Genomic DNA, 13,498 nt, shown 5'->3' on the forward strand with positions numbered 1-13,498 from the left:
TAAATATTGTATGATTGTTATCTCTTCTTCTTGGATTGCTCCCTTTTCAAGTATATAGTGACTAACTTTGTCTCTTTTGATCAATATTTGCTTGGAATCCACTTTTTCTGCAGATAGCATAGCTATACTTGCTTTTTTCTGGCTCTCTATCACATGTAGTTTTTTTTCCCCTCCTTTGATGTTCAATCTATGAATTTCTTTTTGAGTTAGTTTCTTGTGTGCAGCATATTGTTGGATTGTGCTTCTTGATCCATCCTCTCAATATGTTTCTTTTGATTGGTAAATCAAGACCATTTACATTGATTGCTATAACTGATTATGTATTGACTTATCTTTTGATATTATTTTCCAATTGTTATTTCTCTTCACTCTCCTCTGATTAAATGTTTGCTTTTTTTTGATGGATTCATTAAAATTCCTGAAATTATTGTCTTCATTGTCATTTTCTAGAATATCCTTCAGAACTTCGTAGAGTGCTTGTTTTGTGGTCATGAATTTCTTCAGGTGCTCTTAGTCATAGAAGCATTTTATTTCTCTGTCATTTTAAAAGGTAATTTTGTGGGGTACATCTGTCTGGGTTTGAGGCTGTTTTCTTTTAAAGGTTAAAATATTTCACTCTAAGCTATCCTACTAAGGTGATGTGTTAAGGAATTTGCTGTTATTCTGATGAGATTTTTAAAATCAGTGATTAGTTTCTTTTCTCTAACAGCTTTTAATATTCTGTTTTTGTTTTGAATTTTTGGAATCTTTACTATTCTAGGCCTTAGTGTAAATTTCTTTTTTTTTGATCATGGCTAATTGGAGTTCTGTATGCCTCATTTACTGTATGCCAAATTATTTCCCCATACTTGTAAAATTTTCTGCCATTACTCCTATGAACAGGTTTTAAAAAAAATTTTGTGCTATTTTCTGATTAATTTTTGATTAATCTTATGTTATTCTTCTTTGCATCATCTATCAGCTGTTGAATTGACTTTTGTGTGTGTATGTGGTCCCTTGTTTTCTTTAAGATGTTTGCTAACCACAAACCTATTTCCTAGATCTGATATTCTGTATTCAGAATTTTGGTTGATTTTGCTGCATACAGTTTCACCAGAATTTTTAATCTCCTCTATATTTGTTTGAATCTGTTTCATGGAATCCAGTTCCTTCCTATGTTGGGCATTCATGGTCTCCACCACTTTCCTAATCTCCTCTATACTTTTTAAATCTGTATCTACTCTAGATTCACTAACCATGTCCTTCACTATGGTCATCATCTCTTTAGTTTTCTGTGTAATTGTTTCTGATTTGTTCTTTTCCAGAACTTCATTCCTCTAGTTTGTTACTTCTACTGCTACCATTGCAGAAAGTTCAGCCAAATAGCTTTTGATTTCTTCCACTTCATTGCTCCCTGTATTTGCCTTCGGGGAGCTTAAAGTCTGGCTTCCATCAGGCTTCCATGTCTTATCATTTTGTATTCTTTACAAAATTTGTTTTCTCCATTGACACTTATGAACTGCTTATGGTAGTTAGCTTAATTATCAATATCAAGACCTGCTTAGGAAATGACTACTTTTCCAAGTTGTCTTCTAGGTGTAGGTGGCTTTTGGCTTTTGAGTCTGCCCCAACATCCTGCCTCTTCAACTGATTATGGGTGAGAAGTTGCTGCCTACTTGGCATGGCAACCAGTTGTTTGGTACTAGACTATGGTATAGTTTATGACACCTAGATGATGTCAGTATTGGCATGTAAGAAAGAATAAGTGATCACAATCATGTCACCTAGGCTAAATTAGTATAATCAATAATAATGATAACATCAAGCACAGCCTATTAGAAAAATGACACATTGTTATAACTCTTAATTTGCTACCTTTAACCATAAGTACAAGATTTATAGTTGTATAATAAAATCTAAAATAAATCAGAAAATTGTATACAGTAAATATCCCCTCAGTTGAGTGATTTCACCCTCAGGGGAGGAAAATTTAAAAGGTTAAGAGGAATAAAAGAAATTAAATAAGAGGAAGAGATTAGAAGCAAGCCTGAAAAACAAAGGAAGATTACTCAAGCTTTGGGAAACTGGTGAAGAGACAGGAAGGAAGGAAAAAACAAAAACAAGAGTGAAAAACAAAAAGTAAAAACAATGTTCATACTCATAAATAAGCAAAAACAATTTAAAAAAGAAGGAAAGGACATTTCTCTGTGACATTATCTTGTGGTTATCTTCTGGAGACTACAGCCTTGTGATAGTGTCCAATTCAGGGTATGTCTCTGCTGTCACTGGTAGACAAAGGAGCCAGACAGAGTCCCAATTTGTGCCAGATGATCCCAGCAAGTCTGCAACAGGATTAGGGTGGATTGCTAATTTTGGTGTTTTCAACTCCACAGAAGTTCAGGTTGATCTGGTTGTGGAGTGGAGGCCCGAGTTTTTCAGCCTATAACATTCTATGTGTCTCTTGCCAGCCTTATCATGAGTCCCTGACCTGAGATGCCTCGCATGGTTTTGCATCACTCACTGAGAGATCTGAGATGAAGCCAACCCACAGCTGTTCTGAACCCTTGGTTCAGTTAGCCTTTCCCTAAAATAACTTCTGGCCAAGCTTAAAAGGATACTTGGAAAGGAGTTGCTTACCAGGTGTTGTAGCTCACAGCATCTACTGCTCCACTCTACCAGTGTTTCTTCCTTGAGGCCTTTATAGGCACCTACCTTCACTGTGTCTCTGTAGATTCGAGCCTCCTCTCTCATGCTGCAAGCTGGGAATCAGGGAGAAAGTGAAATTTGCCACCTCCCTTTTCTGCATTGCAGTCTGCCTCTTTACTTTCCCTCCAATTCTCCTTTCCAATCTGCTATGATTTACTGCTCTGCCATCTTCCCAGAAGTCCTGTGTCTCAGGAACTATTTCTTATAGATTACACTAGACTACTGGTTGCTAAGATACCTTCCAAAGCTAACATTCTTTGGGTGAATATGTATATTAACTCAATCAGTGACATTTATGAAGTGCCTCTCCACATGCGATATTTTGCTAATATAATTAGATTGCCAGAAATGTGATTTGTGCCTCTGATTGTCTATAGTATACTATATTAATGATGTGCTGATATTAATGATATTTTTAACATCAACAGCATACTAATTTCATTTATAAAATTAAATGAAAATAATTTTGCATCTAAAAATATTGACCAGAATAGTTAGGAATTGTTATAGTTTGATCTGGAATATCCCTAAAGGCTCATGTGTGAAAGGTTTGGCTATTAAACTGTGGTGCTACTGGGAAATGGTAGGACATTTATGAGGAGGGACCTAGATGAAGGAAGATAGGTCACCAGGGGGATGCCATAGCACTGGGGATATTGAGACCTAGGCCCCTTCTGTCTCCCTTTTCTTCTCAGCAATCACTCAGAGCAGCTTTGCTCTACTACACACTATTCACCATGCGGTTTGGTTTTCCCACAGGCCCAAAGGTAACAGATCAAAGGACTGTGGGCTGAAGCCTCTGAATCCATGAACTAAGGTAAACCTTTCCTTTTTATAAGTTGTTTATCATAGCTACTTTGTCATGGAAATGGAAAGCTAACACCTTAATGTATGATGCTTTATTCCTAAAATATCCATTTTTATCACTTATCAATATTATAATTTGTCAGTATACCCTGTTTCATTTTCAGTTGCTGTTTTTAGCCAAGGAAGACTGAAAATTAATTTTATGTGCCAACTTAGCTTGGCTACAGTACACAGTTATTTATTCAAACCGTAATCTAGATGTTGCTATGAAGGTATTTTGTAAATGTGGTTAACACTTAGAACCATGTGACTTTAAGTAAAAGAGATCACCCTTGATGCTGCAGCTGGGCCTCTTTAATAGGTTGAAGGTATTCAGAGCACCATCTAAGGTTTTTCAAGATTACAGCATCAGCCAGGCATGGTGGTGCACACCTGTCATACCAGTTCTCAGGAGGCTGAGGCGGGAGGATTGCTGTTTGTTCAAGGCTAGCCTGGGCTACATAGTCAGTCCAGGTGAGCCTGAACTACACAGTGAAACCCTATCTAAAAAAAACTTTGCAGTATCAACTCCTGTCTGTTTCCAATCTGTTTGTTTGTCCTACAAATTTTAGACTTCCTTGGTCCCACAATTTTATGAGTCAATTTCTTAAAATAAAATCTCTTTCTGTTTAAATCTATGTATCTATCCTATTGCATTTATTTCTCTGGAGAACACTGACTTATAAACGAGTAGATTTGAATAAAAGTTGGCCGAGGTTAAGCAAGTAAAGCTTTCTGAGTTGAGAATAGTTTTCCCTATAGAGGTGTAACTAATGCCATTTAAGGACCAACTCCATTAACTTGATCTCAGGGGAGCACCATATTGTGCCATAAAGATCCAGAGTGTTGAGGCCTAGACCAAGACATTAATTTTTTAATGAGACATTTTATTATTTAAATTATATTTGTTCCAGGGTCAGAATATGGAAACTCAGAATGGCCATGAGTTATCACAATGGAAATTTCTTTGCTGTGGTTTTTAGGTTAATGTTGACCACACAACCATTCCAGTGAAAGATGATGCCGTTAGATGTACCATGTGCCAAGGAGTAGAGTTTATATTCTGTATTAGACCTCTGTCTTCTACTTGAAGATTAATTGCTATAGAGAAATAAGCAATCCCAGTCAGCAAGAAAGAATTTAAAAAATGGATTTGTTTTAAAATAATAATCACATCTAATGACAACATGACTTTTGATTTCTTTTAGAGACTACATATATCTTTGTGTGTGTGTGTGTGTGTGTGTGTGTGTATTACTGGAAATTAAATCCAGGGGTTCTCTACCACTGAGCTAAATATCCAGATTTATTTATTTATTCATTTATTTAAAAGTTCTTGCTAAGTTTCCAATATGGGACTCCAGCTTGTGATCTTCCTTCCTCAGCCTCCCAAAAAGCTGGAGTTACAGACACACATCACCATGCTGAGCTTCACATCTGTTCTTGTTCTAAGCACCAACATCGCTTAAATTGTTACTTTCTGTGTTGTTGATAGGAGTGCATTTTCAAATTTATGTTTATGCATATTCACAATTTTTATGTAAACAAGATTTACTCAGAAACATTTCCTTACAGCACTGAAATTATTTCCACTCAATATGTGCAGAAAAAGGCAGTGGTAGTTTGGACCATTTTCCTAGGAAGAGTCAAAGAGGTTAACAGTGGATCTCTATTTCTCAAATGATTCCTCCCCATACTCACTAGATCAAGGCTTCATTTGTAGCTTGTTTTGTTTCTGTTGTTTTATGAACTTAATGTACTTAATTGCAAACAATAAAGAAAAAAATGATGAGCAATTTATATATCCACTTGCTATATACTGTCCATGTATTCAATTCCATATCTACGTAAGCACTTGAAAACAATCAGGAAAATGTGTTCCTGCATCACTGCCTTCTAGGATTTTGTTTCTGCTACCTTGAACATCAGCTGCTACAAAAGATTCTGTATACAGAACACACTTCTTCAGGGCATACAAGTAGTAAATAAGACACTCTGCATATTATCAGGAATCACCACATAGAACTCACGTGAGTAAAGCAAGCTGCCCAACAGTATTTGTATTGTTGTGCATGTAATGGTATGTGTGCACACTTAAACAGAAAAAAGTCCGGAAAGATACAGAAAAAGTTATCTGTGGTTTTCTTAAGGGAAGTGCTGAGATGTGGAGCTGAAGAGAAACAATTTCTTTTAAATTCTATATAAAAAATGACTTGGGGATAACTAATACTGTTCAAAAGTATTCTAATTAAAGCTCTTGGAAAGTGTCAGTCACAAATATAAGGAAGAACCAAGGTACTGTTACAAATTGGAGCAGATTAAGGAGAAATGAAAATTGAATGTAACATGGTATCCTTTATTGGATACTGGCATAGAGGAAAAGGGCATAAGTACCAAAAAGTGTGAATTCCAAATGAAGTCTGTAGTTTAACTAGTAGTATTGTACTAACGTTAATTTTTAAATTCAAATATGTTTGTTGTTATTTTTTTTAAAGCATTGACAGGTTAGTGCCAGGAATCACTGAACTGAGGTTCATAGCCATTCGTAGTTTACATGAGAGCTTATTGGAAGGACAACACCAGAAGACTGGGCAGCAAGTCATTAGCAGTTGTCTGAGTTAATATGCTTCAGTGTGTTCTGTGAGCTTAAAACCTTCATGGAGGAATGGCAGCGAGTGGAGGAAGAGACAATAGAATTTGATGAGGAGAGATTAACACAGGATGGGGTTGGAGAAAAGTGGCAATGTTACGTGATGCTCTTGGAGTCCACACAGCATATTACATAATCACCTGGCTGGTCCTTCAACAGGGCACATGCTCTGTTCTTACGCCAATTTGCATAAGTAGAGGTTTCGGTGTCTTTGTAAATGTACCTTATCAGTGAAGATGCCATTTATGGTGGTGAAAACATCAGGCCACTTTGTTCAAATTCACAAGATTGGGAAGCACCATTCCCTCTCCTTTCCTAGTTCCTATTTCTCTGAGTTGTAACAAGTTCAAGGACATTGCAGCTTGTCATAGGCAAGGAATGGATGAGGGGAAGGAACTAGTGATGGCAAACCTTATAGAGCTTTCAGTGATACAAATGGCCGGTTACAGCATGCATGCCATAGGTTCAGCACTACTGGACTAGGGTAAAGAACTGTCAGGGCTCAGGTATTTAAAAGCATTGCACCAGCTGTCAAATATGCTACACATATTTTGAGGTTTTCTCCCTCTGACCATCCTGGCTCCCTCAGCAATATTTATTAATAAAGAGAAATTTACCTAACATACTCAAATTGTGGCTCATAGACTGATGGCAGTATCTGCGAGCTTGTGAGAAATGCATTCTCAGACTCCAACCCACCCCTGTTAAATCAGGATCTCTGGGTTTGGGGGCCAGGAACAAAGTCTTGCAGATGGTTCTTAGGCACACCTAGGCAACCCTCTGCAGGCTGCTCTTCAGAGCTTGCGTGACGTTACTGTGCTACTGGGCACAGCTGTGTGGTGCGGGTGTTTACAAAGTAGCCAAAACTCCACAGAAAAGGAAACTGAGCCATGATCTCATTGCACATAGACCAAGGGGAAAAACAATCTTTTCTTAATCTGCTCATGCTACATCCATGCCAATAAATTTGCAAAACATAAAACACCTCTACTATGACTAACTGTTTTGAAATTGTAGACAAGAGGAGAGGTTGAGTAGTTCAGAGAATTTTGACAAAATAAGTTGTTTTGGAAGTCTGAAACCCCTTTCTGATTCTTGCACTGACTTTCTGTAAATATTTAAAGCTAAAACTGGGCTTCACTCCTGCTTTTAGTACTAGCACTCAGTTCAAGGGCTGTTTTATTATAGCTAGTCAATGAAGTTTCAAAAATGAGTAAATAAGGAATGAAGTTAAATGAAGTCTTTACTACTGTGCAGTATTTTGAAACTGCTCTAGGGGACAATCCATTTCCTTGCTCATTAGACTGTGGGCAGATTTCAATTCCTACAGCTGTAAGGCTGAAGTCCCCATTGTTTTTAGCTGTCAGCCCAGGGCCTTGCCTAGATCCTAGGGGCTGCCTGCATTCTTTTCTGGTTACTTTCTGTCTTGACAGCCCACAGTAGGGGCTCGAGCTCATAGGAGCGTAGGTCTCTCTTTCTTATCCTGCTCACATCTTTCAGCCTAAGCCTTCCCCTTCCTCTTCCACTGTTAAAGACTCCTGTGACCAGATGTGGACTGCTCATATAATCTAGAAGAATCTCTTTATATGAAGGCTCAGAGTCTCATTGTATCTGCAAAGGCAGATACAATGTAAGGTAACATATTCTCAGATTCTGGAAATACGGACATTGGCATTGTTCAGGGGGCTATTTTTCTGGCTTGTAGATTGTAGAATCTATTATACAAAGTATGTTGAAAGTATCAGAATCTTAGTAATTTAATGGAGAACAGAGAAGATGTTTTTGTAGAATGCATTAGCGCAAGGTACCAACAGCCAGAATAACCCTGAGTGACTGTGACTCTAAAAAATTTGTTAGTTAATTTGCTGTTAATTTGTTAGTAGTTTCCTACTATCACCAGTTTAAAACTCTACTGGGCCTGCTCCTTTGTCCATACGATCTTAGATAGCAAGCTTTAACCCTTTCTCCTCTTTCTTTTGCCTGCCTTCCAATCAAAGTATACTAGGGACAGTTGACAGTTATGGATCACGTTACCAGAAGTTGGCATTTCCACTCAAATCATCTCATTAATTTATTACATCATCTCGAGTATTTATATTGTCATTTTAATGGTAAGAAGAGGCTTAGAAAGTTTAACTAAGTCAAGATAGTAAGTAGCAGAGCTTAGCTTCTGCCGCATGCCCCTTCTGTTCACTGTCACACAACCTGCCTCCTTCTCATGGCCTGTGGTTGTCCCTCCTAAGAAATAAACAGCAAACCTAACTCAGGCCAATATGTAAAGGCTCCTTCATAACGAGCTCTCAGGCCCTAAAGGACAACAGTGAAAAGCAAGGCACCTGTGGTAAGCCTGGAGAGGAAGTCAAAACATCTGGTTCTACTTGGTGAACAAATATTTATGAAGGCTGCCAGAGTGGGAGTTTGGGAGAAGTGCACCAGAGAATTCTTTATTTTTTAATTCTTTTTACACTAGAAACACAAAATATTAGTTATACATTAGGAAAGTATATAGGGGAGATCTCAGGAAAACAGTCATTGCTATAAGAACAATATTGGAAAAAATTCCTTCACTTCTAACTTGAAATTCTGTCACTACCAGAATTATGTATGAATTGGCCAAAATGTTTTCTCAATGTGGGAACCCACAAACGGAAACAAGAACTATTGAGTCATGAGTTATTTTGCCCCATTTAAAAATATTCATTCCCCATCTTGTTTTATTAATCACACCCAGTACCTCATTATTTAATAATAAAAATATATTGAATATTTTCCTATTTGATGATACCAAACGAAATACAGAAGTGAAAAAAGGAATGTAGTTCAACTACAGCCTGAGTCACACTGACAACCAATCATAATACAGCAAAAGCTATGGCTTAATCTCACTTTTACTTTTATTTGGACAATATCTTTGTTGAAATACTTGAAGGAAACACGGATTTAGTTGTGAATGACTTGTCTGTTAGGGAAGTCATTAATCTCTTGTCCCCAAGAGATGAATCTTATACTGCTGCCCCATGCAAGGCAGAGCAATTCACTTTCTCGCTGCTCCCAGGAGAACAGACCAGACTGTGGGTCCAGCACTGTGTTTCTGCTCAACATTGAAGACCATTGCTCATTTTTGTTTTTCCAATGGCTCTTCTGAAAGAAGACCAATCAAATTTAACTTCTCAGTGAATACTTTTACTGAAGTCATGAATAAATACCATTTGTCCTCTATTTGCCATGAATATGAACCCTATGGCTGTGGTGAGTGTTTGTAGTTTCATTTCTTTGCATTTGCTGGACCAGCCTTGTGAAGTTAAGATGTAGGTGAAATTTGCCTTCACCCATTTCTTTTCTTTCAACACCAATTGACTCCCAATATAACAAGAGGATACAGGCTGTTACTGGGTCCATTTTTTATAATTCTCATCTCCATACTTCACCTACCTACAGTGTGTTTTTCCATGCTTTATGTGGCTCTGTAATTGGTGATTTCAAGCCCTCATTCCATAAAAATTCCTGTCCACTCAAAACTTAGATTTCAGACAGATAGATAAGGAATCTGTTACAGAACGCAGATATCTTACACTCTATATTTCCAAAATGCCACCAAGCAAGAATACACAGTAACACCACAAACCATGTTAATCATAGTTGTATGCATGTACCGTACTGACATGCCACATTACTTATACAGCTTAGGTATTAATTCATTTCATGTCAACTGTATTGGGATAAGCACCACTATTATACTTGTTTAATATATGAGCAAATTAAATCCATTAAGTAAATGAATGAAAGAAAAGTCATTGAATTTAATGATCTTAACTGCCTGGAGATAATTAAAAGAGTGACTTCAACTGTGGGAATTTGTGGTCTGTAGCCTGTAAGTGGAAACATCTTTGTGGGTGGAAGAGACTGGAATGGGAGAGGACAAATCTTTAAAATCTCTTCAGTAATGTATGTTGGAATCATACAGTATTTCAGGGATCTCTCTTTGTCTATGGTCTTGTTTCAGAAAACTCTGTTCCATCATGTTTTTACTTTTAAGACTTTCCAAGAGCTGGAAAGCCTATAAAACTGTGCTAGTTCAGGTTCTGTGGAAAAGTGAGAATTGTGCAATCTGAGTATTCTAAGGGATCATATATTAGGATGCTATCCTAACTATGGGAGAGGAAGCCATCCTAATCTACTATGAGAGCTTGTGGGACAGTGCTAAGCAGTGAGATGATATTCAAGAAATAATAGCTGGAGTCACATGCTGAAAATTTGCACTCTGTAACCTGAAGCAAATACCTATACTAGGCATTTAGGTAGGACTCTCACCCATTCTATAGCTTTCCCTTCTCCTCTCCCTCCCCTTCCCTCTGCTCTCCTCCCTTCCCTTCTCTGACCTTCTCCTCCCCTCCCCTTCCCTCCTCTCTTCTCGCCTGCCCTCCCCTCCCCTCTCCTCCCTTCTTCCTTTTTTCCTTCTCCTCCTCCTCCTTCTTCTTCTCCTCCTCCTCCTCCTCTTCCTCCTCCTCCTTCTCTTCCTCCTTCTGAGAAAGGATCTTGCTAGATCATAAAATTACTTAGGCTGAGTTTTAATTTACCATCCTCCTGTTGCAGCCTTCCAAAGTGCTGGGATTACAGGTTTGTACCACCACACCCAGCTTACTCTTCCTGTCCAGATGGACTCCGCATAAGTTTCTATGCTATGTAACAAACAACCACAAAATTAGTAGCTTAAAGAAACACTTGTACTTTATTATCACACAGTTTCTATGGAGCAGGAATCTAGGGAATGCTTATCTGTATATTATCACGTGGCAAAGTGTTAGTGAAATTATGTTCCAAACTGTAGGCTGGGCTGAGATTACACTGGATGTTAGCAAAATTCATTTCCTTGGAGACAGAGGGTCGGTCCACCTTCTTCATGGTTGTTGGCTGGCGTCTCCTTGCCACATTGGCGTCCCAGCATGGCCACTTACTCCTTCAAAGTCTACCATAGAGTTTCAAGGGTGAGTCTGCTAGCAAGATGGAATTGTAGACAATGGCAGCATAATCACAGTAGTGGCATTCCATCACTTTTGCCACAATCCACTGCTAGAAGTAAGCACAAGTCCCACCTGCACTCAAGTAGAAGACACGGGTAGCAGAGAGTAGGATTGCCAGGGGTCATATGAGGGCTTATCTGTCAAGTCTCTCAGAACACTCTAAGAGGAGGATCTGTGAGGCCAGGCAGAATAGTTATGTGCCCTGCATTCCCCTTGTATGTGAAAGAATGACACTGGGGACTGTCTGACTTATTCATAGAAATCGCCTATGTCTTCTCCAAGAAGGCCTGTGCATGAATGAATGAGTAGCCAGCTGTGATGGTGCATGCCTGTAATCCCAATACTGAGGAGGCTGAGGCAGGAGGATTGCTGTGAGTTTGAGGCCAGTCTGGGCTACAAAGTGAGTTCAAGTCCAGCCTGAACTACCTGGTGAAATCCTGTCTCAAAAACACCAAAAGAAAAAAAGAATGAATGAGTAATTCCTGTTATCATGTCTGTTATAAAAAAAAAATAAGCTGGGCATGGTGGTGTAATCCCAGCATGTCTGTAATCCCAGCCTTTGGGAGGCTGAGACAGGAGGAGTGAGAGTTAGAGGTCAGTCTAAGCTGTATAATGAAACCCTGTCTCCAAAACCAACCAATCAAAAATAAGTAAATAAATATGATAGGCAGAAACAAGACTAGGAAATACATTCATTGTTAATATTTGCTCCCAGTTAGCTAGTCCATTTTCTACAAAAGATCACACGCAAAGAAGTCATTTAGAAAACTGGACAAGGAGATAAGAGAGGGAGAAAAAGTCTGTCTCTGAAGATTCCTTTCCTGGAAGACAGAAGTCCATTCTGCTATCAGGAGGGCTTGGCACCACTTCCTGGGAGGCTCTGGGGGTCTTTCCTCTTCAGAGAATCTCTGGGTGGAGATACTACCAAGAGTGCTCCCTTTTTCCCTGCAGTGTTCTGTAGTTTGTAAACTTCCCTCACACACACAAAAATTTGGGGCTCAATTTCCAGCGAGCAAAACTGAACCCATTGAGAAAGCAAATGGAAAGACAGCAACAAGGAGAAATGCCAGCACTGAAGTGGTCTCTAAGAGCCAAATGAGGGCCAAAGCCAGACGTGCTTAGAGCTCCTGATCACTCCCCGGGTTCCTCCCAGAGGATTTTCCTCACTAGAGCACTCTCCTGGCAGGGCATTTGGTACACACACTTGGGCTGTGGGCATGGAAATCAGGAGTGGCAGTCAAGGAGAACAGAATAGACTCCCAACGTGTGGCTTTGCCATTAACTTAAAACATGTAGACACAGGACCAAATGGGTACATGTTTGGTACAAGTTTGGAACTTAAAATATTGGCTTGTTGTGTGCAAGTGTGTGTGTACAAGTGGAGATACAAGAGTTAGGGAAGATAGATGGCCAGCCTCACTTCCCACAATGTCATGGCAGAGGAAGAAGAAGAGAAGGCACTGGGCTTTATTGGCAAGATATGCACAGAGAAATACAGGGAACAGAACTGGGAGAATGGTTTTTGCTTTCCTTTCAGATTTTCTAATCTCTAACTGCAACTTTCAAGCAGGATGAAGGAGCTGTTCACAGGCAGAGACTTCACAAAAGTTTTTTATGGATCCAAACATAATACATAACTAAGATGTAGCCCTGAAATCCAGCCAGGAAAAATGAATTGAGAGGGACCAACTCCCAAGAAGAAACAGTGGCCACAAAAAATAAGAAATCAGTGAGTCATCATGCTGGCCTTTCCACACACACAACTCTGAATAGTTATTTGTGTTTGAGGTTTCTACAGGCAAGAATTGCTACCTATGGTAGCCTCTAGATTGGGTGACTACCAATTATCTGGAGGTCTCAAGGTTTCTTCACCTTGTACTTTATCTCCTTTATTTGGTTCATAATTGACAATATGATGTGTTTTTTTCTAGCTCTGTTCCTTACTTCTGGATGAACTGGTTGGACAGAAGGCCCCAAAATATTTGTACATATTCTGCTTCCACAAATTGCTCAAACCATCTTTCAGTCCCAACTAACCAAGTGTGAAATCAAGAGGGACTTAGAATCTCCTCAAGTGCTGCCTATCTAGACAATATCTGTAATTGTAAACATTTCAACTTCTCTTAATTTCTTGTAAAATTCTGCTGTGAATCCATCAGGGCCTGGGCTTTTCTTTGTCGGTAGATTTTTAATCACACTCCTCAAACTCTTCAATGAAATTGAAAAGGAAGCAATTTTCCCTAACTCATTTCTGGAGGCAAGCATCATACTGATACCAAAACCAGAGAAAGACCCA

General features: G+C 38.9%; 1 long non-coding RNA gene across 3 annotated transcripts in view; it reads left to right on the forward strand.

Moving 5' to 3' along the window:
* The window catches only part of LOC106147087, a 108,401-nt gene that overhangs the window by 12,685 nt on the left and 82,218 nt on the right, over positions 1-13,498 (forward strand). For all 3 annotated transcript variants that reach the window (XR_001231824.1, XR_001231823.1, XR_001231826.1), the window contains exon 2: positions 3,445-3,502. This is a non-coding gene — a long non-coding RNA (uncharacterized LOC106147087). The remainder of the gene's footprint in view (positions 1-3,444; positions 3,503-13,498) is intronic.

Source organism: Chinchilla lanigera, unplaced genomic scaffold (genome assembly GCF_000276665.1).
Source record: "Chinchilla lanigera isolate Chin_1 unplaced genomic scaffold, ChiLan1.0 scaffold00007, whole genome shotgun sequence".
In the NCBI taxonomy this organism is placed as follows: domain Eukaryota; kingdom Metazoa; phylum Chordata; class Mammalia; order Rodentia; family Chinchillidae; genus Chinchilla; species Chinchilla lanigera.